Source organism: Malaclemys terrapin, chromosome 4 (genome assembly GCF_027887155.1).
Source record: "Malaclemys terrapin pileata isolate rMalTer1 chromosome 4, rMalTer1.hap1, whole genome shotgun sequence".
In the NCBI taxonomy this organism is placed as follows: Eukaryota; Metazoa; Chordata; order Testudines; family Emydidae; genus Malaclemys; species Malaclemys terrapin.
This window is the reverse complement of record NC_071508.1, coordinates 91,641,246-91,668,819: the sequence shown is the minus strand read 5'-3', so window position 1 is coordinate 91,668,819 and position 27,574 is coordinate 91,641,246. Positions and strand designations below refer to the sequence as shown.

At 46.3% G+C, this 27,574-nt stretch overlaps 1 protein-coding gene and 1 pseudogene across 4 annotated transcripts in view; one reads left to right on the top strand and one right to left on the bottom strand.

Annotated features, from left to right (window-relative positions):
• Nucleotides 1–27,574, top strand: part of MAPKBP1 (mitogen-activated protein kinase binding protein 1) — a 132,686-nt gene that overhangs the window by 7,983 nt on the left and 97,129 nt on the right. The window lies entirely within an intron of this gene.
• Nucleotides 4,876–5,300, bottom strand: LOC128835463 (40S ribosomal protein S26-like; annotated as a pseudogene).

Here is a 27,574-nt window from a genome sequence, read left to right as displayed (position 1 = left end):
CCACCTTTTCATGTTCTCTCTCTCTGTGTGTGTGTGTGTGTGTGTGTGTGTGTGTGTGTGTGTGTGTGTGTGTGTGTGTGTGTGTGTGTGATCTCCTTACTATATGTTCCATTCTATGCACCCGATGAAGTGGGCTGTAGCCCAAGAAAGCTTATGCTCAAATAAATTTGTTAGTCTCTAAGGTGCCACAAGTACTCCTGTTCTTTTTATGGACAGCTAGTGAACTATTGGGGTTATGACATCACAATTACCAAGGCAAGCAAAATCCAAGCCGTAGGAAGAGAGGTTATTTTAGTCAGAAAGAATGTTAATAAAACACAAATAGCTTGATAACTTTTAAAACTCGAGTGCCCGGCAAACAAGTAGGAGAAAAGACTTATTTGTTAAATCTGTAGCTCCCTTATCAGAGAAAGTGGTTGTACTCTGGTCCTCCAAGGAGACTTCCCACAGAAACAGGAAAGACTGACTTGATAGTCCTGATATTTGTAAGATTAGAAAAATAAAGAGCAACTGTAAAACAACAGAAAACTATTTCAGGCAGAGCTGGTTGAAAAATGGGATGTAGTTCCCCCCCTCCCCTCCCCACCCTGTTTGTTTGTTTTTGGCAAAACTGTTTGTAAACAAAACCAGAACAGCAGCAAAAACACAACACCTACCCTCATTTGTCAAAATCATGAATTTAACATTTTACATTTTTTTACTAACTCTACTTTTAGGCCTTCTTTCCCATTTCTCCTCCCCTGCTTCCATTTTAGATCCCTTCATTGAGTTCCTTCTTTGAGATTAACAAGCCCAGACCTAGGATATGTAGCATTTCATCTCCAGGTCACTGAGTGTAGTGACTTCAAGTCTTTACTGCTGGCTGGCTAGTAAGTTACCTGAAATGAGTGCATTGGTCTTAGCCCAGTTTCTAGTGGCTGGCTGTCCACAAAACCTCGCCTGCAGTTGGCACCCTTGTTAGAAATTTCAGCAGAGAGGCTGAGCATTGAATGGGCCTGGGGGTTGAACTCCCACCTGTCTCCACTGATGATCCCTGAGAGAAGCATTGGCAGGGCAGTGAGGGAACCTATTAGTTAAACAGAGGATTCCGTATAGGTCTCTAGGGCTGTTAGAACAGCAGTACGTTCTGTCTCTGTACTATAATGCACTGATCACTGTGGTATCTTAGGGCTGGTCTACACACAGGGCCAGCTCTAACTCTTTTGCCGCCCCAAGCAAAAAAAACCCCAAAAAACAAAAAAAACCCCGGCCCTGCCGTAACAGCCCCTCCCAAGCGCTGCCCAGCCAAACCAAAAACAACCCTCCAATGCCGCCCTGCCGAACCAAAAACAAAACAAAAAACCCCAGCACCGCCCCCACCGAACCAAAACCAACCAAACCAAAAAAACCCAGCGCCGCCCCACTGAACCAAAAACACCCCCCCCCACGAGTGCCGCCCCGCCAAACCAAAAAAAAAACAAAAACAAAAAACCCCAAGTGCTGCCCCGCCACCCCAAGATTGGCTGCCCCTTACAAGGTGCTGCCCCAAGCACGTGCTTGGTCAGCTGGTGCCTGGAGCTGGCCCTGTCCACACAGTTCTTATTCCAGTGTATGTGTATCTGTTTAAAAACCAATATAGTTAAATTGGTGAAATCCTTAGTGTGGCTGCAGTTAAACCAGTGTATAAAGGTGCTTAAATGGACGGGAATAAGCTATACCAGGATAAGCACGTTTATACTGGTATAGCTGTGTCCACCCTGGGAAAGGGGGGAGTTTAATCTTTTGAATTAGAGCTATTTCTAAACTAATATTTGTAAATTGGTACAAAAATTGCATGTAGGCCAGACCTTGGAAAGTTAAATGCTTAGAAATGTAATGCTTCTTTCAATGGCTGAAGTCCAGTTAAGTGCTGGTGCGGGTTTATTTCGGGACAGGACTCCTCTTAAATCCTGAGACAAAGCCTTGATCCTGCAACAGCCCACGCTGACTTCCCTATTCACGGTATTTTAGAAAGCAAGTTGGACATTGGGGTTGGTCTCTAGTGGCTCTGTGGGTGGCATTGTGTCTTGCAACAGAAGAGAGCTTGTTTGAGACAATCCTGAACTCTTGTTCCTGGCAGGGATCCGGAGCGACACTGAGCCTGGGTCTGCACGTAAAATTTAGATCGATCTAGTGACGTTGCTCAGGGCTGTGAAAAACTCACACCCCTGAGTGCCATAGTTAAGCCAATCTAACATAAGAACGGCCATACTGGGTCAGACCAAAGGTCCATCAAGCCCAGTATCCTGTCCTCTGACAGTGGCCAATGGCAGGTGCCCCAAAGGGAATGAGCAGACAGGTTATCATCAAGTGATCCATGCCCTGTCACCCAATCCCAGCTTCTGGCAAACAGAGGCTAGGGACACCATTCCTGCCCATCCTGGCTAATAACCATTGATGGACCTATCTTCCATGAATCTATCTAGCTCCCTTTTGAACCCTGTTATAGTATTGGCCTTCACAACACCCTCTGGCAAGGAGTTCCAGAGGTTGACAGTGTGTTGTGTGAAAAAAATACTTGCTTGTTTGTTTTAAACCTGCTACCTCTTAATTTCATTTGGTGGTCCCTTGTTCTTGTATTATGAGAAGGAGTAAATAAAACTTCCTTATTTACTTTCTCTATACCACTCATGATTTTATAGACCTCTATCATATTCCCCCTCCTTAGTTGCCTCTTTTCCAAACTGAAAAGTCCCAGTCTTATTAATCTGCCCTCATATGGAAGCTGTTTTATACCCCTAATAATTTTTGTTGCCCTTTTCTGAACATTTTCCAATTCCAATGTATCTTTTTTGAGATGGGGCGACCACATCTGCACACAGTGGTGTGGGTGTACCATGGATTTATATAGAGGCAATATGATATTATCTATCCCTTTCCTGATGATTCCCAACATTCTGTTTGCTTTTTTGACTGCCGCTGCACATTGAGTGGATGATTTCAGAGAACTATCCACAATGACTCCAAGATCTTTCTTGAGGGGTAACAGTTAATTTAGACCCCATCATTGTATATGTATAGTTAGGATTATGTTTTTTCAATGTACATTACTTTGCATTTATCAACATTAAATTTAATCTGCCATTTTGTTGCCCAGTCACCCAGTTTTGTGAGATCCTTTTGTAGCTCTTTGCAGTCTGCCTGGGACTTAACTAATTTGAGTAGTTTTGTATCATCTGCAAATTTTGCCACCTCACTGTTTACCCCTTTTTTCCAGATTATTTATGAATATGTTAAATAGGACTGGGCCCAGGACAGATCCCTGGGGGACACCACTTTTTAACTCTCTCCATTCTGAAAATGGACCATTTATTCCTACCCTTTGTTTCCTATCTTTTAACTAGTTACCAATCCATGAGAGGAACTTCCATTTTATCCCATGGCAGCTTATTTTGCTTAAGAGCTTCTGGTGAGGGACCAAGTACTGATATATGGAGATATCCTATCTCCTAGAACTGGAAGGGACCCTGAAAGGTCATAGAATCCAGCCCCCTGCCTTCACAAGCAGGACCAAATACTGATTTTGCCCCAGATCCCTAAGTGGCCCCCTCAAGGATTGAACTCACAACCCTGGGTTTAGCAGGCCAATGCTCAAACCACTGAGCTATCCCCCCTGTCAAAGGCTTTCTGAAAATCTAAATACACTATATCCACTGGATCTCCTTTGTCCGCATGCTTATTGACTCCCTCAAAGAATTCTAGTAGATTGGTGAGGCATGATTTCCCTTTACAAAAACCATCTTGACTATTTCCCAACCAATTATGTTAACCCCTAGTATAAATGCAGCTACCTCGACAGAAGAATTCCTCTGTTGACCTAGCTACTGCTGCTTGGTGAGCTGGGTTACTTACAGTGACAGAAAACCCCCTTCCATCAATGTAAGAAACATCTACACTACAGTGCTACAGTGACATAGCTGCAGCTGTGCCACTGTAGTGCCCATGGTATAGACATGCCCTGAGGTTATGCTTTCAGTTCCTGAAGGAGCTCTTTGCATTGCATTCTGTCATCATCACCAGCTCCTCTTCCCTGCCATTAGCTGTGCAGATGATTCTGGAATGTTGTATGGATGGAATAAGGAGGCCTGGAATGAAGTGGGGGCTTGGAAACCAGCTTCCCACCCTAGTCTTTGCTTCAGGAAGGTGAGGGTCAAGCTTATGTCATGATCAAGGCTGGTCAGGGAGGATGTGGGTGAGCCCAAGTTTGGGAGCTCATGCTTGTTGGCTGCGTCCAAATAATATAAAGGACATATGTGCCTTCTGAAGAGTGTTGCTTGTTCCAAAATAAATTTTTGCATGTGCATGTCATGGTGATGTCTGTACCTAGAAAGAAGAACCACAAAACATAGTCAGCTGTTTCTGAAGCCTGGGCCCACAGGAGAGAGGCATAAGGAAATTGTATGTTTGTCTGTTTTTGATAAATCTCGTAATGGCACATCTGTAGCTCTCCACGCATGGTAGAAAGGTGAGTAGGTGTCGTTGCCCCCTCTTCACAGATGAAGAAACTGAGCTTTGGTGACTTCCCGTGGCTACTGAGCGAGTTAACAGAAGAAGTGGGAATAGCACCCAGCTTTCCTGGCTCCTAGGCTGGGTCTTCATCTACTGGCCCATGCTGCCTCCTTTAGATATAACCCATAAATATGTGTTGCTTGTAATTGACAGACTGTTCATTGTGTTAACATTTTTACATGCACATTTCTTCTCTCCTCCTTTCCCTCTCCGTGCTACCTGTTATACACCACCTTGAAATTATCAGCTGGGGTACAGAGGGAGAAAGCCAAACACAGTTTGTACTTAAAGGGGGAGGACAAGGTTAATCAATAGCAATGTTTCTTTGCTAGGGGACTCCAGCACCAATCACTTCCTGTTCCTGGAGAAAGGAAGAATTTTTTTTTCCTCCCTCCAGATGTAATGTCTCAAGATGCACATTTCCAGCACCATCTCCTTACATGAGCTTGGGGGAGGTCTCGGGGCAGCGACCGCAGGCCTGAACCTGGGCAGAGGGGTACGGGCCTCCCGGGAACGGTTCCTCGCTACCTTGCTGTGGATGGCGCAGCTGACGCAGTAATGCAGCTTCACATACAGCTTGGTCAGCACGTACGAATCGAAGACACTGGCTTCGGAGATGTCCCGGACCGTGGCAGCCTCCACGATGTTCCAGATGACTAACTTCTTGATGGCCTTGTCCTTGGGGACATAGTGGGCACAGTGGTGCAGTGGATGGGCTGGACGTGCCCACAGCCCTTCTTTGCACGCCTGTTGTTCCGCCTTTTCTTGGTCATCTTGGAACAGACAGATACAAGGCAGTAGAACAAACTTGTGCATTTGTTACAGTTAGAATAAGAGCCTGATTCTAGAGATGCTGAGCATCTGCAACGCCCATTGACTTCAAGTGGAGTTGTAGGATCTCAGCACTTTCAAATGAATTCTGCCTGGATACGGAAAAGATGTTGTCCTTTGGCTCTTGGAAAGTAGCTATGTAGTCCTTCCTGTAGGACAGTGATGGTGTTGCTAGGGTACAGTTACCCTTCTGTACGAGTCTGGGGACATGCTCTCCATGTTGGGCTTTTCCTAGAATGTCCTGTATTTACCCTGAGAGGAAGGTCAGTAAGACCCATTAGAGCCTCTTTCTAGGGGAAGGGAGGGATGGCATGTTAACAAGTGAAGTGCAGAGAGCATAACATACACAAATAGGGTCATCTGCTGTGTGGATTTTAATGGTTGCTCCATGCCCTGGGTGCTCACACACTTCTTACCTGGATGATCTCTTACAGCACTTAAACCATGTATTGTGTTTGATTGTATATCTCCTTTATGTTTGTCAAATGGCATTTGGAGAGAGTGCGGAACTTGGGAAATATAACCTTGCTTGTGAGACAGGTTCTGCTTTGTCCCCACAGATGCTGTGTTGGCTGTTGGGCTGAGTCTTGGTGCTCACCACAGTAACTGTTTGGAGCCAGCCAGGTCTTAAATGTTGTCTCTGTGCTATGAAAATGAGCCTGGGTTGTAAAATACAGCCCCTGCCTCCCTCAGTTGTTGTCTCACTGGGGCATGGACAGGTTCCAAAGTGTTCAGCTCCTTCAGTTTTGCTAGAGACCTGGTCAAAAAGCGAGATAGCTACATTCAAGGCCAACTGAAGGAGAGATGGGCTTGATCATGTTTGACACCCTTTGTCATGCACGGCTGTTGGTCATAGTGTAGACCCAACCATGTTGTATGATGGAGCAGTGTCTGCACTTGAGTGGAATGAGACTACACTAGTTTTGGGCCATACTGCTTCTGGGAACAAGGGGTTGGAGTTGAGCTGAGCTATCCCTCATGATTTTGATTCTCCAGCTGTTGAAATGTAACCAGTGTTCTTGGTCTTCAAAGCAGGGATTGGCTGTCACCTTGTGTTTTATAGTGCTTAGCAGAATGGCACTCTGATTTCAGTACTACTGTAATACTAATGAAACTCCACTGTCATGCGCTTCAAGCTTTCATTGTGTTTGATTCATCTGCCTCCTATGTGGCTTATGAAGTCCTCCAGGGTTCCTGCAAAGCACCAGTCACCAGAACTTCCCTCCGCTCATGGATTTTTTTCCCCCAGACATAGCCTGTTCTCTGCACTTTGAATGATTAGAACTCCAGGGAGGCTGACACACATTCTGGCTCAGCAAATCTCCCACTGTTACGCTGGCATTTGTGAGAACAGCAGTGGGAGCGTTTGGAGACAGGGCTTGGGAATTTCATTACCACAAGGCCATTTAAACTTGATCACCTCTAGACAGCATAATAGTAAAAATGCTGAAGGCTTGTCTACACACCTGCCATTGGTACAACTGATGGAGCTGTGCTGTGCACCAGTGAGATCTCTTCCCTCCCCCCCTTACCCCCAATGCTAGTTTAGACAAAGCTTCATTAATGGGGTTACCATATTTCAACAATCAAAAAAGAGGATGGGAGGAGCCCCGCCCCTGCCCCTTCCACTCCCTCCCACTTCCCACCCCCCTCAGAGCCCCCAACCCTCCCCCAGCTCCTTGTCCCCTGACTGCCCCCTCCTGGGACCCCTGCCCCAACTGCCCCCCAGGACTCCACCCCCTACCTAAGCCTCCCTGCTCCTTGTCCCTAGATTGCCCCCTCCTGAGACCCTCCCCTCATCCTAACTGACCCCCTAGGACCCTACCTGTCCCCTGACTGCCCCAATCCTTATCCACACCTCCAGACAGACCCGCCCCCCCCCCCCAGGACTCCCACGCCCCATCCAACCACTCCGAACTCGCGACCCATCTAAACCCCTCTGCTCCATATCCCCTGACTGCTCCGATCCCTCTCCCCACCCTTGCTCCCTGACAGCCCCCCCGGAACTCCCAACCGCTCCTCATCCCCTGACTACCCCTTCTGGGACCCCTGCTCCTAACTGCCCTCCAGAACCCCACCCCCTACCTAAGCCTCCCTGTTCCTTGTCCCCTGACTGCCCCCTCCTGAGACCCTACCCCCTACCTGTACCCTGACTGCCCAAAACCTTATCCACACCCCCACCCCCAGACAGAACCCCCCCCGAACTCCTGACCCATCCAACCCTCCCCCTGCTCCCTGTCTCTTGACCTCTCCCTCCAGAACCTCCCTGGCCCCCTTACCGTGCCTCTCAGAACAGCGTGTCGGGCTCCACGCGGAGCTGGACACGCTGCCGCGCTCCCCAGTGGAGCGCACAACCCGGTTCCCGCCCCCGCAGAATGCTGCTGAGTGGCGTGCTGGGCAGCGGGGGGGGGAGGGGGGAGGAGCAGGGGAAGGAGCTCCAGACTGCCGGAGGCCCGTTGCGAACGACCGGCGATCTGCGAATGCAGGGAGGGGGAAGTGGAGGAGGGGCTCTGGCTGCCGGAGCCCCGGTGTGAGTGGCACGATCCTTCTGGCTGCCCTGTCAGCCGCGTGTGCTCTGCACGTGGGGGAAATCCGGATATTTACAAATTCCCCCCGGATGCTATTTTTAACTCAGAAAAGCCGGACATGTCCGGGAGAATCCGGACGAATGGTAACCCTATTCATTAATTGCATGCAGTAATGTAGCAGCCATGTTGGTCTCTTAGTGAGACAAGGTGGATGAGGTAAATTTTTTTTTTTTATGGGACCAACTTTTGTTGGTGAGAGAGATAAGCTTTTGAGCGTACACGGCTCTCTAAAGCTTCATTAATGTTATCATTTGCATGACAGTAGCACCCCACAGACCCCAACAGAGGTCAGGGCCCCATTGTGCTGAGCCTTGTAGGGACCATCTTTTACTATATGTCCATATCTCAAAGAACTTAATAGACCAGACAGAATTGTTATCTCCACTTTACAGGAGCTAAGACACAGCGATACTAACCTCCCTTTCTCTGTGAGGTCACAGATGTTTAATAAAACCTCAATTTTCACCTTTGCTAACCCTGATTCACTGATATTAACAATTTGGGAGCCCTAATTGAGAGAGTTCTTCGGCAATATCAGGTATATCAAGAAGCATATCAATTAGATTGGAGGGCCAGAGGTAGTCCCAGGAATCTTGTTACTGTAAGCCTTGTAATTTTGCTATGACCTCCATGGAAAGGGAAGCTTTTACAGGAAATGGTACTGTAGACGAGGCTCTGGACTGCTCTTGATGCAGTGTTTCCAGGCTAGGAGCTCTAAAAGTCAATCTCACACATTCCCCAACATAGTGTGGCATTGGTCAATGAGGCCAACATGGTTGCTAACTAACATGGAATTTCTAACTCAATGGAGTTTGACACATGACATTCCAGCCGTAATAAAGGGTATGACTTTTGCAAGAATGAAAACAATTTTTTATTTAGAAAATAATTATGTTCCTAACACCCTGTTGGATTATCCTGAAACCTCCCCCAAAATTCTCTTCTGGCAGGAGAGCACTCGTGAGAAATTTCATCTAGAAAGCCTCTTTCCTCTGGAAGTAAAAGGGTGAAATTTTGGTTTATAATGGAAATCTAGTCACAACATTAATTAATGTCTTGATAACAGGTACATGTAAGAGTTTCTGATAAAAGAACCACTTGTCAGAATCAGTTCAGTCTGAGAGCAAACCATTTTCTGGAGCTCTGTGATGAATAAAAGGAGGAACCCATTGGTTTAACCTCTCTCCTTGTATTTGGTTTTGATTAGAAGCTGTGGAGAACAATGCCTCCTGACCCTTCCAAAAACCCCTCCCTGCTCTAGAGCCCGAGAAGCAGAGGGCAGCCAGCATTGAAAGTGGCTGTGCTTAAGATTTCCTGTGCATAATAGTGTTAGAATTTAAATGTTCCCGGAAGGCTTTGAAGTTGGCACTTGATGAAGACGAATGGTGTAAGGGGCCAAGGCCTCTAAAGGTTTGTTTATAGAAGGGATGTTTTAGTAAAAATTTCCTATTGGTGGACGAGTCAGTGTTTTTAACACCATTCCCCAAATCCATTTGGAGCAGGTCTAATTAGCAGCCTAGTGGCCGGGAGAGCCTTGCCTGCTCCAGCACTCCCGGTGCTGCTACCACCAGTGACTCTGCACACAGGCTAGCAGTGGTCTTTTAAGCCCAGATCCTGCAAGGCTTTACACATGTGTGACTTTGTGCCTTGTGAGTAATCCCATTGAAGCCAATACAGCTACTTACAGTGCATAAAGTAAATCATGTGCATGAGGTATTGCAGGTCAGGGCCTTAGACTGACAATCCCTTCCCTAGGAACCTTACAGTTAGTCCGTTTCGACAATGCCTAGCATGACCTAACTGAGACCCTTAGGCACTGTCATCATGGAAATGTTAAATAATAGGATTTTTTTTTTCCAGAGGGAAAAGCCTACTGTTAGTCAGGCTTGTCTTCTTATTTGGTGGCAATGACTTGTTCTCAGTATCAAAGCAGGGCACGCTTTGTCATGTGTTTCAGCAGTAATTTTGGAATGGGCCATGCGCTGTGGTATAAGCATGTGATGATGGTACCAAAGTATACAGAGTACATGGATGACGCTGGAGATGCTGTCCTAGACCTTATCTACACTAGAAAGGGGTTGCTGGTATAACTCTGCCAGCAAAGCCTCCTAGCAGAGATAGAGCTTGTGCTGGCAAAAGAGTGCTTTTTCCAATATAGTGTATACCAGTTCCTGGCATGAAATAAACTGTACTGGCAAAATGACTCTTTTGACAATATAACGGTGTCTACACTAGCTGCATCTAAATGTTGTAGCATAGACCAGGTCTAGGGCTTTTGTTGGTCTAGCTTGTCAGTTGTGGGTGTGGTTATTCTTTTTCCAGTCCGAACCAAAATATCTCTGCTGGCAAAACTTTTAAATGCAGACCAGCCATCAAAATTATAGGGCCATGACTGTTTCTCATATGGTTGTGCTGTTATTTCCTTAAAATGCGGGGGGACCCCCTAAGGATGGGAGAGTTGGTATTCTTGTTTTTTGCAAGGATGGGTTAAATAGGAGAGTATCGTATTAGTTTAGCTCTCTTCTGTGCTACAACTCTTAATGCAGTCAGGGGACCTAGTTACAATCTGGTTGTCTTATGGTTTGCTTACTACATAGTTTCAAAGTTTTACTGTAAATGGGACCTAATCATGTCCCTGAAAAACATAAGTTCAGTCATCACCACTATTTCTAACCAGTTTTAAGAAGTACCCCAAATGTGGTTATAGTTGCATTATAGAGGGGGTTTCAGGGGCCCGGTCTAAAATGGGATTTGAACCGAGGGAAGCAGCATAGTCCCATGGATTGGGTATTGATCAGGGAATTGGGAAGTTTGGGTTTTTTCCCAGATCTGCCATTGGCTCACACTCCTCTGTGCCTCAGTTTCCACACCTGTAAAATAGAGATGGTACTTTACCACATCTTACAATATCTTTCAAGGTCTATGGATAAAATGCTCTACAAATGCTCAGTATTTTGTTTGATACCCAAGTTCTAAATTGGTTTACACCTTGCTCCAGGCAAAGTAATTTCAAATATTGTTTGGTTGGCCAACACAGACGAAGCCCAGCTGTTTTCAAATGGGCTGTCAAAAATTGTGATTGAGCCTCAGTTGGGGTCACTCATTTTTGAGCCTATATCTGCTGTCCAACTACATTGGAAACCAGGTTAGCTGGAACCATGTTTAAACAGTGTCTAAATTGTGTTCAAAGCCCCTTATAGCTGGGGCTGTGGACACTGTTAGAGATGCTACATGTCATCTTAGAATTGTTGGGGATAAGGACAGAATAAAATGCTTTTAATAAAATATCTTGGCAAATATTTCATTCTTATACATGTGTGCAATTTGCCACTGGACACAGTTGTTCATGAAACCCTGAGCTGCTTTTGAGAACTGGGAATCCATCTCTTTCCAGCACTGGGAGGATAATCTTCCTAGCTGATAATCCACAGATTGTGCTGCTTGGCTCTGCAGTTAAGCTGCTGAGAAGTATTTTATGTGCAATCAGCAGTGCAAATACCTGGCACTCTGTGGCTGAGAGGGGAGAAGGGTCAAGGCAGGGCACTCTGGTTATGCCGGGAATGGTTCTCTGGAGCTTCTTTATAGCCAACATCTTGACTTGGGTGTGTTGTGAAATGTTCCAGAGACCATGTAAACATGTAGAGGCTTCGGTTTGTTCAGGTACCTCCGAACCCTTCTATAAGCAGTTTGACTGTAGTTTAGATCTGAATGATAAACCTCACTTTGTGCTGCTATTTCCCTTCAAATCAAGGATACAAGGTAAATAATTTTCCAACCTATGCAGCAGGCTTGTTGCTGACAAATACAGCAAGTGAACAGGTCTATTTGCAAGTGTAGTGTAGTGTAGAGAGCATAGTGTTTGAGAATGTCTTGGTTGTGAACGGGGCCTATCCAAGGTACCCAAAATGAATGGCTGTACCTAGGAGCATAGGTGTAAACACAACTGTCAACGGAGTGACCTGTGGTCTGATTTATTGTTTTATTTTCCCTGACTACTTGGGACGAATGTGAGGGTTAGCAGCTGACCAGGCATTAAAGATCCATGCAGCCTATCCACACTACAGCATATTCGAATGTTAGTAATACTATGATAACTGCTCCCATGCTACATACCTACTAAATGTGCTCACAAATTTAATTCCTATCTACAGTGCAAGCCCAAGCCCCACTGGGGGACTACTTTACTGTAACTGTGGCCCCCACCATGTAGCATCTATTGTGCAGATGGGACTATAGGGGAAAGTACTTCCTACTAATTTGTTTCTACATGTTGATATTTTTGCAAGTGGTTATTGCAAATGACGTTTCCCAGCTGGTGTTCAGCAGTCCTCTGGAATACCTGCTGTCCCAGAAGTGTTCCTCCTTGCGGCCGCGGCTGCCGCCTTGGCATATAAATGGAATCATATAGTTCCTGGATTTGTGCCATTATAATCTGTTGTCATGGAGACCATTGTACCCTGCCCAGTCTAGGGCTGTGTTGTCTAAATGGGGAGGATCCGGGACTTTAAGGGTGTGTCTGTGCTGCATGCTTCTTTCAGTGGTGTCTAGTGCACATACTGTGTAGCCCCACTAGCACGGGTATAAATAGTAGTGTAGACAGTGAGACAAGTAGAGTAAAGAGAGGCCTGAAAGGCTCTCTACTCGCCCGAGCCCTGCCTCCCCGTCTACACTGTGATTTTTAACAGTGTAGTGTCCAGCTGCTGGAGCCTTGCCCTGGAAAAGACTCAGGCAGCGGGCAAAGGCTCTGGCAGGGGAAGGCAGTGAGCCAAGGTTCTGGTAGCTCCCAGCTTCTGGAGCCCTTCCCCACCACAGTAAAAGACTGCCAGCTCCCAGAGCCCTTCCCTGATGCAGGGAAAGGCTCCAGCAGTGGGGAGGTTCTGGCAGGGTGGGAGGCTGGACCTTTCACTGCTGCCAAGTTGCCTCTACCAGAACCTTTCACTAAAACTGGTAGCTACACACTGCAGTGTGGACGCAGACTGCTTTTCACTGCTGCACGTAGTTACACATACCCTACACGCCACTGAATATAGCCTGAATGTGCGTTTTTTGTTTGTTTGTTTGTTTTTTCCCCACAGTGGAACCTGGGAGCAGTGCCACAATGCTGAGCTGCACAGGCTGGGGGATACATGCACATGGGGCTGGTGTATTGTGAAGTGATTGCCAATTAATATGTGGTGGTTAACAAGTTCGTGAAGTCTAGTCTGGACACTCTCCAGACACTTGTCCCAGGATACAAGTTTGCGGTTTAGCTTAGCTATCAATTAATTCCAGGTAAAAAAATGTTAGTGTAAACAAGCCCATTAATGTGCCCTACTCCCCCTCCCCTGCCCTACTCTCCAGCAGGTTTGTGTGGTGGTTTGTGTGGTGTGTGTGTGTGGAGGGGGGTGTTTTTCTTGAGAGAGGCTGGCCTAGCTGACGGTCGCTTGTGAGAGAGAGCAAGAGCATCATAATATAAAAATGGCCATACTGGGTCAGACCAATGGTCCATCTAGCCCAGGATCCTGTCTTGCAACAGTGGCCAGTGCCAGGTGCCCCAGAGGGAATGAACAGGCCAGGTAATCATCAAATGATCCATCCCCTGTTGTCCCCTCCCAGCTTCTGGCAAACAGAGGCTAAAGACCCCATCCCAGCCCATCCTGGATAATAGCCACTGATGGACCTATTCTCCATAAATACACGTCTGTGTGTTTATTTGAGTATACCCAATACACAATATATTTTAATGTATTAAAATATAATATATAATGTGTATATAATCTATACACAATATATTTTAATTCTGTTGACCCCGGCTCTGTACTGAGCAGTGTGGAATGAGAGCCGAGGTGAGCTCAATGTCATGATAGACAATGTTGTTAAAATACCTGTGATGCTCTTGGTAATAAAGGCTAAAGTTGCAGCAAAAACACTTCCCACCCACTGTCTCTGCTGTCCTGACTTGACAGCTGAGTTTCCCCCTCAGTGAAGTAAAATATTAAAGGAAGATATGGGGGATTTGCAATCGGGGCAGGTGGGGTACTCCTGAGGGAATGTGGGGTTGCAGGGATATTACTTGACCATAGAGAATTCTGGGGCATCTCAATGGGAAGAGAAGGGTTGCTCACTGCAAGGAGACTTGTGGCTTTGCTTATGTTACTGTTTCCAGAAGACTTAAAGGAACCAGGGAAACTCCCCAGTTTGTACCTCACTTACACCTTAAAGGTCTGCTGGCAATCATGGGAGAGTTTTTTCTTTGTGCATGGCTTGTTCTGACACCAGGGCTCCCATCTTTCTGGGAGGAGCGGCCCGACATGCCTTAGCCAACCACCCTCTCAGACATGAAGGCAGTATAAACAGTGCTGTAATTTTCCAGGCAGAACAGAGCTGACATTGCTGGCCCAGGCTGCGGGGAGAGGAGCTGTGGGCCTGGAGCCTGTTATCTGTGTAGCATTTGGGGTTATTTGTGCCTGGGAGCTCTCATGCTGGGGAGACAGCAGAACTGTAAATCATCAACGATCCGTGTAAGCCACAGAAGCGGTTAGGGCAGAAGGAAGAGCTTAGAAGCAAAATCCATTATAAAATGTCCAAGTGGATGATTCTCCTTGCTGGGGAGCATGGATTTTCCTGAAACCAGGAGGGTGCTGCGCTCAGAATGAGCGCCCTGACTCTTGGGAGCAGAATTATGCTGCTTATGATGCAGTCCCTTGTCTGGAAGAGAGGATTTATTTCTAGGTCTCCAGGTCTGTCTGTGTCTGCCTGGGTTCTGTCCCACACGCTGCTCTCCAGTGTGATTTAATTTAGATGCCTCTACCCAGTTCCCCAGAAAGGAAAGAGCTGTAAACAGCTGCCAAGCAGGATCCTGGATTGTAAAGGATATTTAAACAGTGTTGCTGTTCTGGGCGTTGGGTGGATGATGGGACCAGAAAAAAACTTTTATATATAAAACTCAGAAGAAGTAGGTGTTCTCTCCTGGCCGTTCGTTCTCTCTCTCTCTCTTGTATTTTAAAATAGAGACACAGATGTGCTCTCTCTCTCACTCTAACTTGCAGAGTGGCTTATAATATTGTTGCATGTATGTAATGTATACAAACTTATTTTGGATGGTGATTCTGATCCCAGTTTAAAAAAAACAAAACAGAGATGCAAACGATGACCCCAGTCCTGCAAACATATACACATGTGCTTAACTTTATGTATGTGAGTTGTCCCATTCAAGCTGATGGACATAAAGTTAAGTACGTGCATAAGTGTTTGCAAGATCAGGTCCTGTACAAGATGATAGCTCGTTTAATCCACTGTGCCACTGTGTGTGTGTGTGTGTGTGTGTGTGTGTCAGTCATACATATATGTCCATGTAATTCATCATCTTCATGTCATCTTGACTGCTTCACCTGTACCCTGCCCACTGATCCATCTTGCTTGGGACTGTTGCTAACAATCCATGAGCAGCTTGGAACAGCCACCATTTTAAAAATAAATAAACAAACTGATACCTTGCAAGGGTAGAGATGGGAGATTCGTACTCCAGGATAGGGGTGCGCTGCTTTCCGGTGGGATATGCAGTCCTTGCTTCTAGCCCTGGGAAGTCCGAGGTCTCTGACCTTATGATTGTAACATGGTATAGAAAAGATTATTTTAAGGTAATTTTTAGAGATTACCAAAATGTATTTTTCTTGCAACTCGCCTTCCTTCCTTCTAGCTTCAATGGTGGAATGCTTTCAATACTGAAAACACCTCCCCAATGCCTCCAGAACCTTGGTAATAGCCTTTTGCCTAAACAACCAGCCTGCCAAGTAACCACTTTGTCACCTTTGTGGGCAAAGGATCTGTAACGTGCCCGATGTGAAGTGTAACCTTGTACAGAAGGTTGGCTTTAGACCCATCTGGAGAAAACAAGCACAAAAGGTGAAAAGCAAGGCCTAGCCTTGCCCGAACAACATGGGTGTGCACACACTTGGAACAGCAACTCTAGCACTGCTATGCTTGGCCACTGATTATTGTGCACTGGTCTGGGTGGGCAGCTCACATGCCAATCTCTGGATGTGTGGCCTAATGCCACGATGAGAATCAGACCTGGAATGGTAAAATCAGCACCTGGTCAATTGGTGCTCACTCTGGCACATAGACCCCTCATCCAGAATCCAGAAAGAGAGACACCCAGGTCGTGAGCACAATCAAACTGTGGCTAGCTTGAACTGAGAACTGCCAGCACCTTCCGAAGACATGTCTGAAATCTCACGAGCCTTTTTGGGATCAGGCTACATGTCCTCATTCCATCCTGAGGCACATTGGAAAGAATTCTGGGATAATGCTAATGTCCCACACCAACACTTGATTGCCAACCCCACAAAAGCACTTCCAGGCTTCAGCCTACCCGGGAAACAATGGCCCCCATTGAACCATTTTAGAACAGTGCATGGCAGATGCTGTCATCTCTTATGCCTTTGGAAGATGACAACGCACAGTGTGACTGTGGACACCAGTCACGTACTATGGACCACATTGTAAAGCCATGCCTGCTTCAGTCATTTGCCAGTAGCATCTCAAACTTGCATCAAGCCACTCCCAAAGCTACCCACTGGCTCACTAATCTTGGCTTGGACTTGGCTATTTGAACTTTGCTAATCACCTCTCTCGCCCTACAAAAGAAGAAGGAAACTTTCCTCCTCTTTGCAGTCCTGTACTTTTAGACTCGTGTAAACTGGCTTTTCAGGGAGAGGGATGTGCAAAGCAGTACCAATAAAAATCTGTAAAGACTTTCCAAAACTCTTCTGAAATACGTTTAATATGCAGAGTACATGATGATGTGGTAAAAGGGCTTTGTTGGCTTCCTTTGGGATGATCTGCATAACGGTGCCACTCATGGCTACTTCACTCCAGCTGGCTGGAAGATGGTTGCCCTCAAATACGCTGTGCCACCATGGAACTGGGCTAGAACTGGATGTCTGGAACTGGCTCCTCCCTCCGCTGCACCTGGTGGAGTTGGTGGGAGCTTTGCCAGTAACATAAATGGGAGCAGACTTAGGCCTATCCTGAGTGCTTTTGTAAAGCCCCAAGGTTTTACTTCTCCCATTAGTGGAAATGTATAGCTGTTGAGCTGAATCCTGGTTCCACTGAAATAATGGTAGTTTTGTCGTTGACTTCAGTAGAATCAGGATTTGGCCCGTAATTAGCTGTGTAAAGCTCCTCATTTCAGTTTGCCTGGGTTTGAAGTGTTTAGGGTTACTTCAAATATTATGCACTGCAAATCTGCCCCTCTGTGGTCACGCAACCTGGCCATCCCTGCTTGATCTCTTGGTGTCACGGACTCACAGGTCTTGCCCACTCTTGGGCCCCGTGTGGTCCCTGGAGGGGGAACCCCCTTCAGTGAGACAGCTCGTCTCGGAGGTCCACTCTCTCTCGGGGGGTTAAGTCCCTCCACCTCCTGGAACTGCACTTCTCTGAGCCTTAGCACGCCTTTTTCTCGCCGTGGGCCCCTTCAGGGAGTCCACTCACTCTGGACCCAGGGGCCTCCACTCCCAGAGGGAATAATGCAACTCTGTTCTCTAGACGGGAGCGACTCTCAGCCAGTGTAAAACAGGAGGGTTTATTGAGGGTCTGAACACAGCATAGGAAACTCTCAGGGCCCTCAGTGCTAGGCTGACAGAAGAATTCTTCTGTTGACCTAGCTACTGCTTCTTGGGGATGTAGATTAACTCCATTGATGGGAGAACCACTTCTGTCACTGTAGTGAGTGTCTACACTGAAGCGCTGCAGTGACTTAAGTGTAGATAGAGACTTGGACATGTTGTTTTCTATCACCGCTTGTATTTCAGCAAGGATAGTAATTGCACCAGTCGTAGTGGGACTGCAGAGTAACAGCCTTTATGTGATGTTCTTTCCAGTCACTGTGGTCGAAACATATGTACACCAGCATTGGGTTACTTCTGGCTGGAAATAAACCATGGAGCCTTTTTTATATACTATAGAACTGTTGCAATAAAATTGTTGGTATAAATAGTTCTGGCTCCTTTGCTTCTTCCTTTCACTTGGGGGCTTTTCCACCTCTCCATGCATCCAACTCAGTGTGTTTGGGATGGGGGAAGTAAGAGAGGGGGTAGAACCAATATAGTAGGTTTCCCTTGCCAGGTGTATGAAGCCCTCTGGAGTTAACTCTGCTTGCTGTTTTGGGGGGGAGGGGAAACGTTGCTAATGGCAACACAGTTCTTTGGAATACCATGCTGCTAGGCTGAGGCCTCAGAGAGCAGCGTAAAGGGTAGGCTCTCTGGGGCTAGAGCTTCTGTTCCCTGTGGAGAAGCGTGAAGGTGCATACCCCCTTTTCCCCTTTGTCAGGAATCCCATGAGGTTCGCTGTAGAGTTTTGTATCCCACAACCTGCAATCTGTGCTTTGCATGGCTATCCTGGGGCTCTCTAATTCTAACCTTGCAGATGAATTATTTTTGAATTCCCATTGCAACCAGAGGAATCACTAGACCACCCCTGTGGGTATGGTCACATCTAAATAGCTCAGTGGTTAAGGTAGGGTTACCATATGTCCTCTTTTTCCCGGACATGTCCGGCTTTTCGGCACTCAAACCCCCATCCGGGGGGAATTGCCAAAAAGCCGAACATGTCCGGGAAAATGGCGGCTCTGCTCCTCCCCTGACTCTTCGGCTCTGTTTAAGAGACGGGCTGCCCGAGCGCTACCGGCTTCGGGCAGCCTCCATGCCTCCGGACCCTGCGCCGCCGGAGGCCGGGAGGGGAAGTGCCCGGCTGGGGGCGCAGGGTCCGGAGGCAAGGGGGCTGCCCGAAGGCCAAGTGCTACCGGCTTCACGGTTTGCCGGGCAGTCTCCAGACCCTGCGACCCCAGCTGGGCGCTTCCCCTCCCCGGCTCCAGCTGCGCTGGGGAAGCGCCGGCCGGGGGCGCAGGGTCTGGGGGCTGCCCGGCAAACCGTGAAGCCGGTAGCGCTCGGGCAGCCCTTTCCGTGTAGCTGGGAGTGGGAGGGAGGAGGGGGCGGAGTTAGGGCGGGGAAGGGGCGGAGTTGGAGCGGGGCTGGGGTGGGGAAATGGGCGGGGCCAGGGCCCGTGGAGGGTCCTCTTTTTTTTTTTATTTGTTAGATATGGTAACCCTAGTTAAGGTGCTCACCTGAGATGTGGGAGACTCAAGTCCCTAACACTCCCACAGAGAGTGAGAGTGTGTGTGGGGGGGAGGTTGTGGAATACGCATGACACAATTGAGTGATCTCTAAAATTGGGGTGGCTGGCCTCCTAGGGCTTCTAATGTCATCTAGTGTGTCATGCTAAATGATGCAGTAGAAATGTCCGCCTACATAATCTTCTGTGTGGCAGCCACCCTAGAGGATACCAGCTAAGTTTGCTGTCCTATGCTCCTGTGGTCTCTTGGACTGCGTATAACAGAACAAAGCTCAAAGATAAGTATCTTGCTGCCAAAGGAAACACTGGAAATGGCCTCCACAGAGACAGCAGCAGAGACAGTTAATGTGTAAAACTAGGGCTGCTCTTCGCTCGAGGCACATGCTTACCTAAGCCTCAAGGTGCAGAAATTTGTCCACCATTGACTAACTTGCTAATGAGTCTTTCCAAAGTTCAGTCTAGCAAAGTGTTTGTATATAGCTTCTTCCTATCCTGCTTCAACACTTGCAATAAATGCAATATATAATTTGCACTTTTAAAATGTATTCTGACAAATAATAAGCCATATTCCGTCCTATAGCTGTTCCCTGGATAATCAGTTGAGCTACAAAATTTATGGAGGAGCTACCTTTGCACCCTCTCCTCATTCATGAACCAGTAAGAATAAAACCAGTATCCCACCATTTACTATTGTCTAGGCATTAAGGTATAGTGATAAATCTAGAAACCTAGACAGAGGATCTATATACAACATGATTCTAGAAACTGTGAAATACAGCATAAATATGATTACCAGAGCAATGAATAGGTACAGCTTCCAAAAGATTGAATGTTTTAACTACAAGCATTGTTTAGATGTCACAACCCAGATTTACAATGTGTTCTTTGAATATCTTTGCCAGTTCTAATGGTCCTTATTTTAAACAGGCAAAACAGCCCCGTGACCAGTAGGAAAGGTATTTACAAATATGTATATTGACCAGAGCGTACCTTTTGGAAACCCAGACTCCGTGATAAATAAATGTCACTATGGAAATGTGTATCTAAAATATTTATAAGAAAATCATGCTTCAGGAATGTAAGATGCTTTTAGGATTGCATCTCCTGAATCTGCCTCTTTCTACCTTCTCAGCAGAATAAGTTTGCTGAGAATTAAAAACTGAAAGCAAAAATAGTGATCTGCCAAGGAGAGATGGAAATTGGGCACATGCCCATTTTTTTTTATTCTTTCAGATGTATAAAGAAGGCCTGAAAATAATGGGGGTTTTCCTACCCTTAGAAATATCAGGAATTAGATGTTAAAAACAAACAAGTGTAAAAAAGTTTGAATAAAAATCACTTCCTCTTGGTCAGGGTTCACTTCCTCAGTATTTGTGCTTCATAATCCTACTATTTGTCTAGTGATCCATAGTCTGGATTCCTGGGTAGACAAGACCTGTGTTTATGGAGTTAAAAATACTACATAAAGCAAACAAGTGGAGTGAAGAGGAAGTCTTTTCCAGGCTACCTTAATACATCAGTGAGATGGGGACTAGTGCATTTTTTTCCCTTTGTAGGTCACCTTTTAAGTCCTCATATAAACTGGCTTGCTTGAACTATTGTGCCTGTCATTTACTTACTCATTTTCATTAAAGAGAACAAACTAAAACACATTTGCAAGAAGTCGTAGGAGGAATTAATTTAATGCAAAGCATGTGGGGTGAAGTGGAATAAACAAGCTATTCAGCAAGTTGAGAATGATCTTTCAGGATTGACTTGTGGTTATCTCTCTCTAACTTTGTCTCCCTTTGTTGTGTATTCTCTATTCGTATTTGCATATCTGTTGGCATGATGATTTATTTCTGCTGATTTGTAAGGAACCATTTTGAGATGATAGATTCATTTGCCTGGCAAAAATTTAGACTGTTCAGGAAGATCCAAACCAAATCGAGAGTTCCAGATCGCTGCTTTGTGAGTAATGGCTGCCTTTTGCTTAGGGCAAGTTTAAACCTTTGAACAAGAGAGAAGGCTGTGTAGTGTGTGGCATAAACAGAATAGTCTATGAAGCAGAGATTCACCCAGGTGATTCTCGATTCTGCAGCTGTGCCCGTGTACCTGCTAAGCTTCCAGCTGTGTTCTTCCCTGGGCTTGAAAATTATATTGTCCAGCATGTCTGGAAGAAAGTACACCATTTTTAAATGGGGCAATGGAAAAAAAACAACACCTAAACCATCTGATCCTGGTTTAAAAAAAAATCTATTTCTCACTCGTTCTTGGGTTCTTATCCAAAGCCTCATTGAAGTCAACGAGATGATTTATATTGATTTCAACAGACAGTGGGTCAGGGCCTGCCTGTTAGAGATGTGCAGTTTTTGGAAGAACAAAATATCACATACTCTGTGCCTGGTTTGGCACGTAGAGACGACGTGGAATTTTCTACGCCTGGCAGGAGAGCCCTCAGGCTAGATAGAACAATCTGGGAATCCTGCTGCAGGTGAGGAATTTGGAGAGCACTACTGGGGATGGTGGTGAGGGACCAATGGAAGTCAGTGCTTGCTCCATTCTTTTAAAGACATTTTCTGTATCTCTAGTAATGCTTTTCCTGTAGCACACAATCTCCTTCCCAGCTGACGGGAGAGAGCTCTTCAGTGCTCAGTGTGCATGTTGATCAGAAAGACAGGAAGAGCTCCTTAATTCTTGGACATACAAAGGGCACTTGATTATAAGGTCTCCTCTGTAAGGAGCTTATTCTGCAGGGTAAAGGGCAGAGAATGAAGGAGGGGATTGCAGAGAGCCAGGCAAAGTAGATGGAGGCAAAGCTGGTGAGGGTGGTGGGTCCCCTTGTATATTCCAGGAGGCAGAATGTAATAGTAGGTGGTGGTATTTGTACAGGACACTGACCAAGATTTTCAAACCAACTACATTCTTGGGTACCTAAATAAATGGCCTGGTTTTTCAAAAGTGCTGAACACCTTTTAAAGTCAGTGGGAGCTGCTGAGGGCTCAGCACTTTTGAAAACCATTTGTTTAAGTACCTTTGGTGAACTTAAGTGCCTAACTTTAGGCATACAGGTTTGAAAAGAATGGCCCATGGTTTCTTGGGGCTTCTTTACCACTCATCTGAAAGATGCATGGAAAAGTGAGTGGAATTGAACTCTCTCCTATTTTCCTTTGATTTTTGCTTGGAAGCACTTTTCTTATACTTGTCTTGGGCCTGGTTTTGGCTGAAGGCAAGGGAAGAAGTGGTGTATGTAAGACATGGGAGGTAATTGTCCCGCTCTACCCAATGTTGATGAGGCCTTCGCTGGCATATATGTGTCCAATTCCAAGCGCCAGACTTTAAGAAAGATGTGGACAAATTGGAGAGATCCCAGGGGAGAGCAACAAAAATGATAAAAGGTTTAGAAAACCTGCCCTATAAGGAAAGGTTTTAAAAAACAAACAAATGGGGTGTGTTTAGCCTTGAGAAAAGAAGCCTGAAGGGGGACCTGGTAACAGTCGTCAAATATATTGAGGGCTGTTATAAAGAGGATGGCAATCAATTGTTCTCCATGTCCACTGAAGGTAAGGCAAGAAGTAATGAGCTTAATCTGCAGCAAGAGAGATTTAGGTTAGAGAGTAGGAAAACCTTTCTAACTGAAAGGATAGTTAAGCTCTGGAACAGGCTTCCTTGGGAGGTTGTGGAATCCACATCACTGGAGGTTTTTAAGAACAGGTTGGACAAACACCCAGTCGGGTGGCGTAGGTTTACTTGGTCCTGTCTCAGTGCAGGGGACTGGACTAGATGACCTCTCAAGGTCTCTTCCTGCTCTATGTTTCTGTGATTCTAAGTGCTGGAGATGTGCAGCTTGGCCCAATAGATGGAGCACCAGATTGGGACTCAAGAGACCTGGGCTCTATGTGCAGCTCTGCCATTGGTCTATTGGGTGACCTTGGGCAAGTCACTGCAGCTTTTCTTATATTTCTGTTTTCCCTCCTGTCCTCTCTTTGTCTTGTCTACTTGAATTTCAAACTCTTCAGGGCATGGGCTGTTCCTTACTACGTGTTTCTAGAGTGCCTCACACAATGACCTCAATGGGAAACATCTAAGTGCTACTGTAATACAAACAGTAACTAATAATTGTAGACACTGTCTTTATGGCAAGATTCAGTGCTAACTGGAAACAAATGCCCCTCCCCACCACATGCGGTGCTATCCTTGTGAAAAATGGCCTTCTCCGCACATCTTCGATTGCCTCACCTGAACTCTGACCACTGATCTTGGTATTTTTATTCCAGCTTTCCCAACTCCTGAGAAACTTTAAGCTGTGGCCACTCTTTTATTTAAGTTAACCTGGTACATAAAATGCCTCTAATTCTCCCCTTCCGGATATGGATACAGATGTAAATTTCCTTCCCCAAATCACACTGGGCTAGGTGTAGCGCAGGTGACAGTCCAGGGCCAGTTTAATTGTTCGAGGCAGGAGCTTTATACCAGTGAATGGAGGCGAGCTCTCAGCTTTCAAGTGGGGACAGAGAACTTGCCTCTGTCCCTGGAAGGTCCTGAGATATCGGGCTTTGAATCTGTAAGGTTTTTGCGTATAGTAAAACTGTTAAGTTGCTTCTAGAGATTTCTTAAATGGATTACTTACAGCTCTCCTCTTCTCTGCAAGACCTGATCAGTTGGCCTCATGGCAGTTAAAGCACCTGGCTTTATAGGATAGATACAGTTGTTCCACTTAAAAAAACAAACAAAAAAACCCCCTCATGTGTCTCTAAAAGAGTTTTCATATATCACACGTGATAGACGAGGACACATGGTAAGGTGTGCGGGTTTGATTGGCATGGAGTTGGAATGGCAGCATTATTCATTAATAGGGAAGCCAGAAATTAGTTATGCACGTCATCCCAAGCGAGTGCCAATAGCGCCTTTTCGAATCACCCCATTCGCTGCAGTCACGTATGTTCTCATTCTCTCTCGTCCTTATGCCCACAAAGTTCCAACAGTCAATTCCATCCCACCAAAAAATTGGTTCATGGCAAATAGTGTCCTGGTGCTTTCATGTGTAAAATAAATGGGGGGCGGTGAGGAGTAGTAGTGGGGAAAGCATAGTTTTGAATCTCAATCTGGCTCTTTTTTCCAGGGCTGGGACTCTGTTCTCTTTCTCTGATTTCACTCTGGAGTATCTCCGCTCCTTTCAGTCTCCTTGGGCCTATGCAGGTAGTTTCTGACTGGTGTGGGATGGACATTTTGGGCGGTGTACTGGGTCAGTAGTAATCCCCTTTCTGAGCACTCCTCAGTGTGTTCTCATAGTCGGTCTGTTTGGGAGTCTGCATGTGTGTGGAGTTTGGCGTGTCATCTTCTGGAATTGAACCTTGACTCTCTTGCCTCACCAAGGTAGCATGAGGGGTAGATGCCAGTAGTCTTTTCCCCTTTAGAGGCCTGTGTTTTAAAATCTCTCATCACAAGTGAAATGAGTTGCTTCTTATTGTAGCCCACAGTTGATGTCTGTCTCCATAACAAACTTTTAACTATCGTCCCTCTCTGTTTAGGAGTAGGCCCAGGACTGGGATTGGGATTGGGATGGGGGATGGTGCATTTGCAGAACTGTGTTGGCAGACCCTTGTGCAGCCTTTGCTTAAATTCTTCCTGGCTGTTTTCTGTGTCCTCTTTTCCTCACTTCTTGTGATGACTAATGTTTGTATGAAACAGAGGAAAATGACTGTGGAAAGAGCCTTTCCTTCCTGTGAAGTGGTGATTAATGATGATAAACAATGCCCCCTTACACTTTCAGACCTGTTTGTTGCTGAATGAATCCATATCCCTTTATGAGTAATTGAAACATTGCCCTTGGGAATCATGGTTACTTCCCATTTCGTTCTCACGCCAAAACCACTTTCTCTGCCTATCTCTGATTTTAGTGGTTGAATTTGGAGCAGACTGGTGGTTAGCAGCCCTGACCCACTTTCAGCAGGAAGTGGTTCCAGGGATATAAGCTGCTAGAATGTGGACAGTAAGGGGAACGATGGAAGTACTCAGTTGCACTTTGCCCTTCTGGAAATCGTTTGCCAAACTTCAGACTGGTGGAAGGCTGGATCAGTTCCTTTACTGGCTCCAAGGATAGACCAGATATCGGTGGCAAAGAAGCACTATTGCACTGTGGTGGCTAGCTCAGATGAATGGATGAGTGCCCACCATACCCCTTTACAGCCAGAAATTGAAAAGCCTGTAACCTAGATCTTCCCCCATCCCCTTTCTCTGCTATATGACAAATAACATAAAAGGAATGTTTTTTGTTTTGTTGTTTTTTTTAATTGGGGAAATAAAATATTCCTGACATTAAGTGACTCTGGACAACTGTGGGTCACAAGAGCTTAAGAACTGTCTTCTTTGTAGCCTGCCTAAATGGGATCTACCTCTCTCTCCTTCCACTTAGGACTTGTCCATCCCTCATTAACTCCATGTGTGGACACACTTATCCCAGAAAAAGGGAGCCTTGTTCCTATTTATCTTAACCCACTGAATAGGTGTTCCAGAGTAACCATGTGTAGATAAACCCTTAGGGTATGTCTACACTATGAAATTAGGTCAAATTTATAGAAGCCGGTTTTATAGAAATCGGTTTTATACAGTCGATTGTGTGTGTCCCCACATAAAATGCTCTAAGTGCATTAAGTCGGCAGACCGCGTCCACAGTACCGAGGCTAGCATCGACTTTCGGAGCGTTGCACTGTGGGTAGCTATCCCACAGTTCCCACAGTCTCCGCCGCCCATTGGAATTCTGGGTTGAGATCCCAACGCCTGATGATGCAAAAACAGTGTCGCGGGGGGTTCTGGGTACATGTTGTCAGGCCCCTCCCCCTCCGTCAGAGCAACGGCAGACAATCAATTTGCGCCTTTTTACCTGGGTTACCTGTGCAGACAACCTACCACGGCAAGCATGGAGCCTGCTCAGCTCAGCTCACCGTCACCATATGTCATCTGGGTGCCGGCAGACGTGGTACTGCATTGCTACACAGCAGCAGCTAATTGCCTTTTGGCAGTAGACGGTGCAGTATGACTGGTAGCCGTCATCGGCTATCTGGGTGCTGGCAGACGTGGGGTTGCATTGCTATACAGCAGCAGCTCCTTGCCTTTTGGCAGTAGATGGTGTATTACAATTGATATCCGTCATAGTCATATTCCTCAGTGAGTTCAATCAGAGGCACCTGGGCAGACATGTTTTGTCTCAGTCCTGCTGGCAGTCCTATTGAACCGTCTTGACGATGATGACTAGCAGTCGTAGTACAGCATCTTTTGCCAAGCACCCAGAAGATGCCGATGGGTATCAGTCATGCTGCACCATCTGCTGCCAGCTTAAGATGTAAAAAATAGATGGACCAGATTTATTCTGTATTCATTTGCTTCCCCCTCCCTCTGTGAAATCAATGACCTACTAAACCCAGGGTTTTGAGTTCAATCTTTGTGGGGGCCATTCTGTGTGACAGTTGTTTGTGTTTCTCCCTGATGCACAGCCACTTTTGTTGATTTTAATTCCCTGTACCTGTAAGCCATGTCGTCACTCAACCCTCCCTTCCTCCCTCCCTCCGTCCCTCCCTCCCTCCGTCAGACAATAGTTTCGCACCTTTTTTCAGCCCAGATGCCATAGCACTGGGATCATGGAGCCAGCTCAGATCACCGCAGCAATTATGAGCACTATGAACACCACGCGCATTGTCCTGGAGTATATGCAGAGCCAGAACATGCCAAAGCAAAACCAGGCAAGGAGGCAATTGCAGCGCGGCGACGAGAGTAATGAGGAAATTGACATGGACATAGACCTCTCACAAAGTACAGGCCCCAGCAATGTGCAAATCATGGTGTTACTGGGGCAGGTTCATGGCGTGGAACGCTGATTCTGGGCCTGGGAAACAAGCACAGACTGGTGGGACCGCATCGTGTTGCAGGTGTGGGACAATTCCCAGTGGCTGCGAAACTTTCGCATGTGTAAGGGCACTTTCATGGAACTTTGTGACTTGCTTTCCCCTGCCCTGAAGCGCCAGAATACCAGGATGAGAGCAGTCCTCATGGTTGAGAAGTGAGTGGCGATAGCCCTGTGGAAGCTTGCAACGCCAGACAGGTACCCGGTCAGTCGGGAATCAATTTGGAGTGGGCAAATCTACTGTGGGGGCTGTTGTGATCCAAGTAGCCAACGCAATCAAAGACCTGCTGATATCAAGGGTAGTGACTCTGGGAAACATGCAGGCCATAGTGGATGGCTTTGCTGCAATGGGATTCCCAAACTGTGGTGGGGCGATAGACGGAACCCATATCCCTATCTTGTCACCGGAGCACCAAGCCACTGAGTACATAAACCGCAAGGGGTACTTTTCAATGCTGTTGCAAGCTCTGGTGGATCACAAGGGACGTTTCACCAACATCAACATGGGATGGCCGGGAAAGGTACATGATGCTTGCATCTTCAGGAACTCTGGTCTGTTTCAAAAGCTGGAGGAAGGGACTTTCTTCCCGGACCAGAAAATAACCGTTGGGGATGTTGAAATGCCTATCGTGTGCCT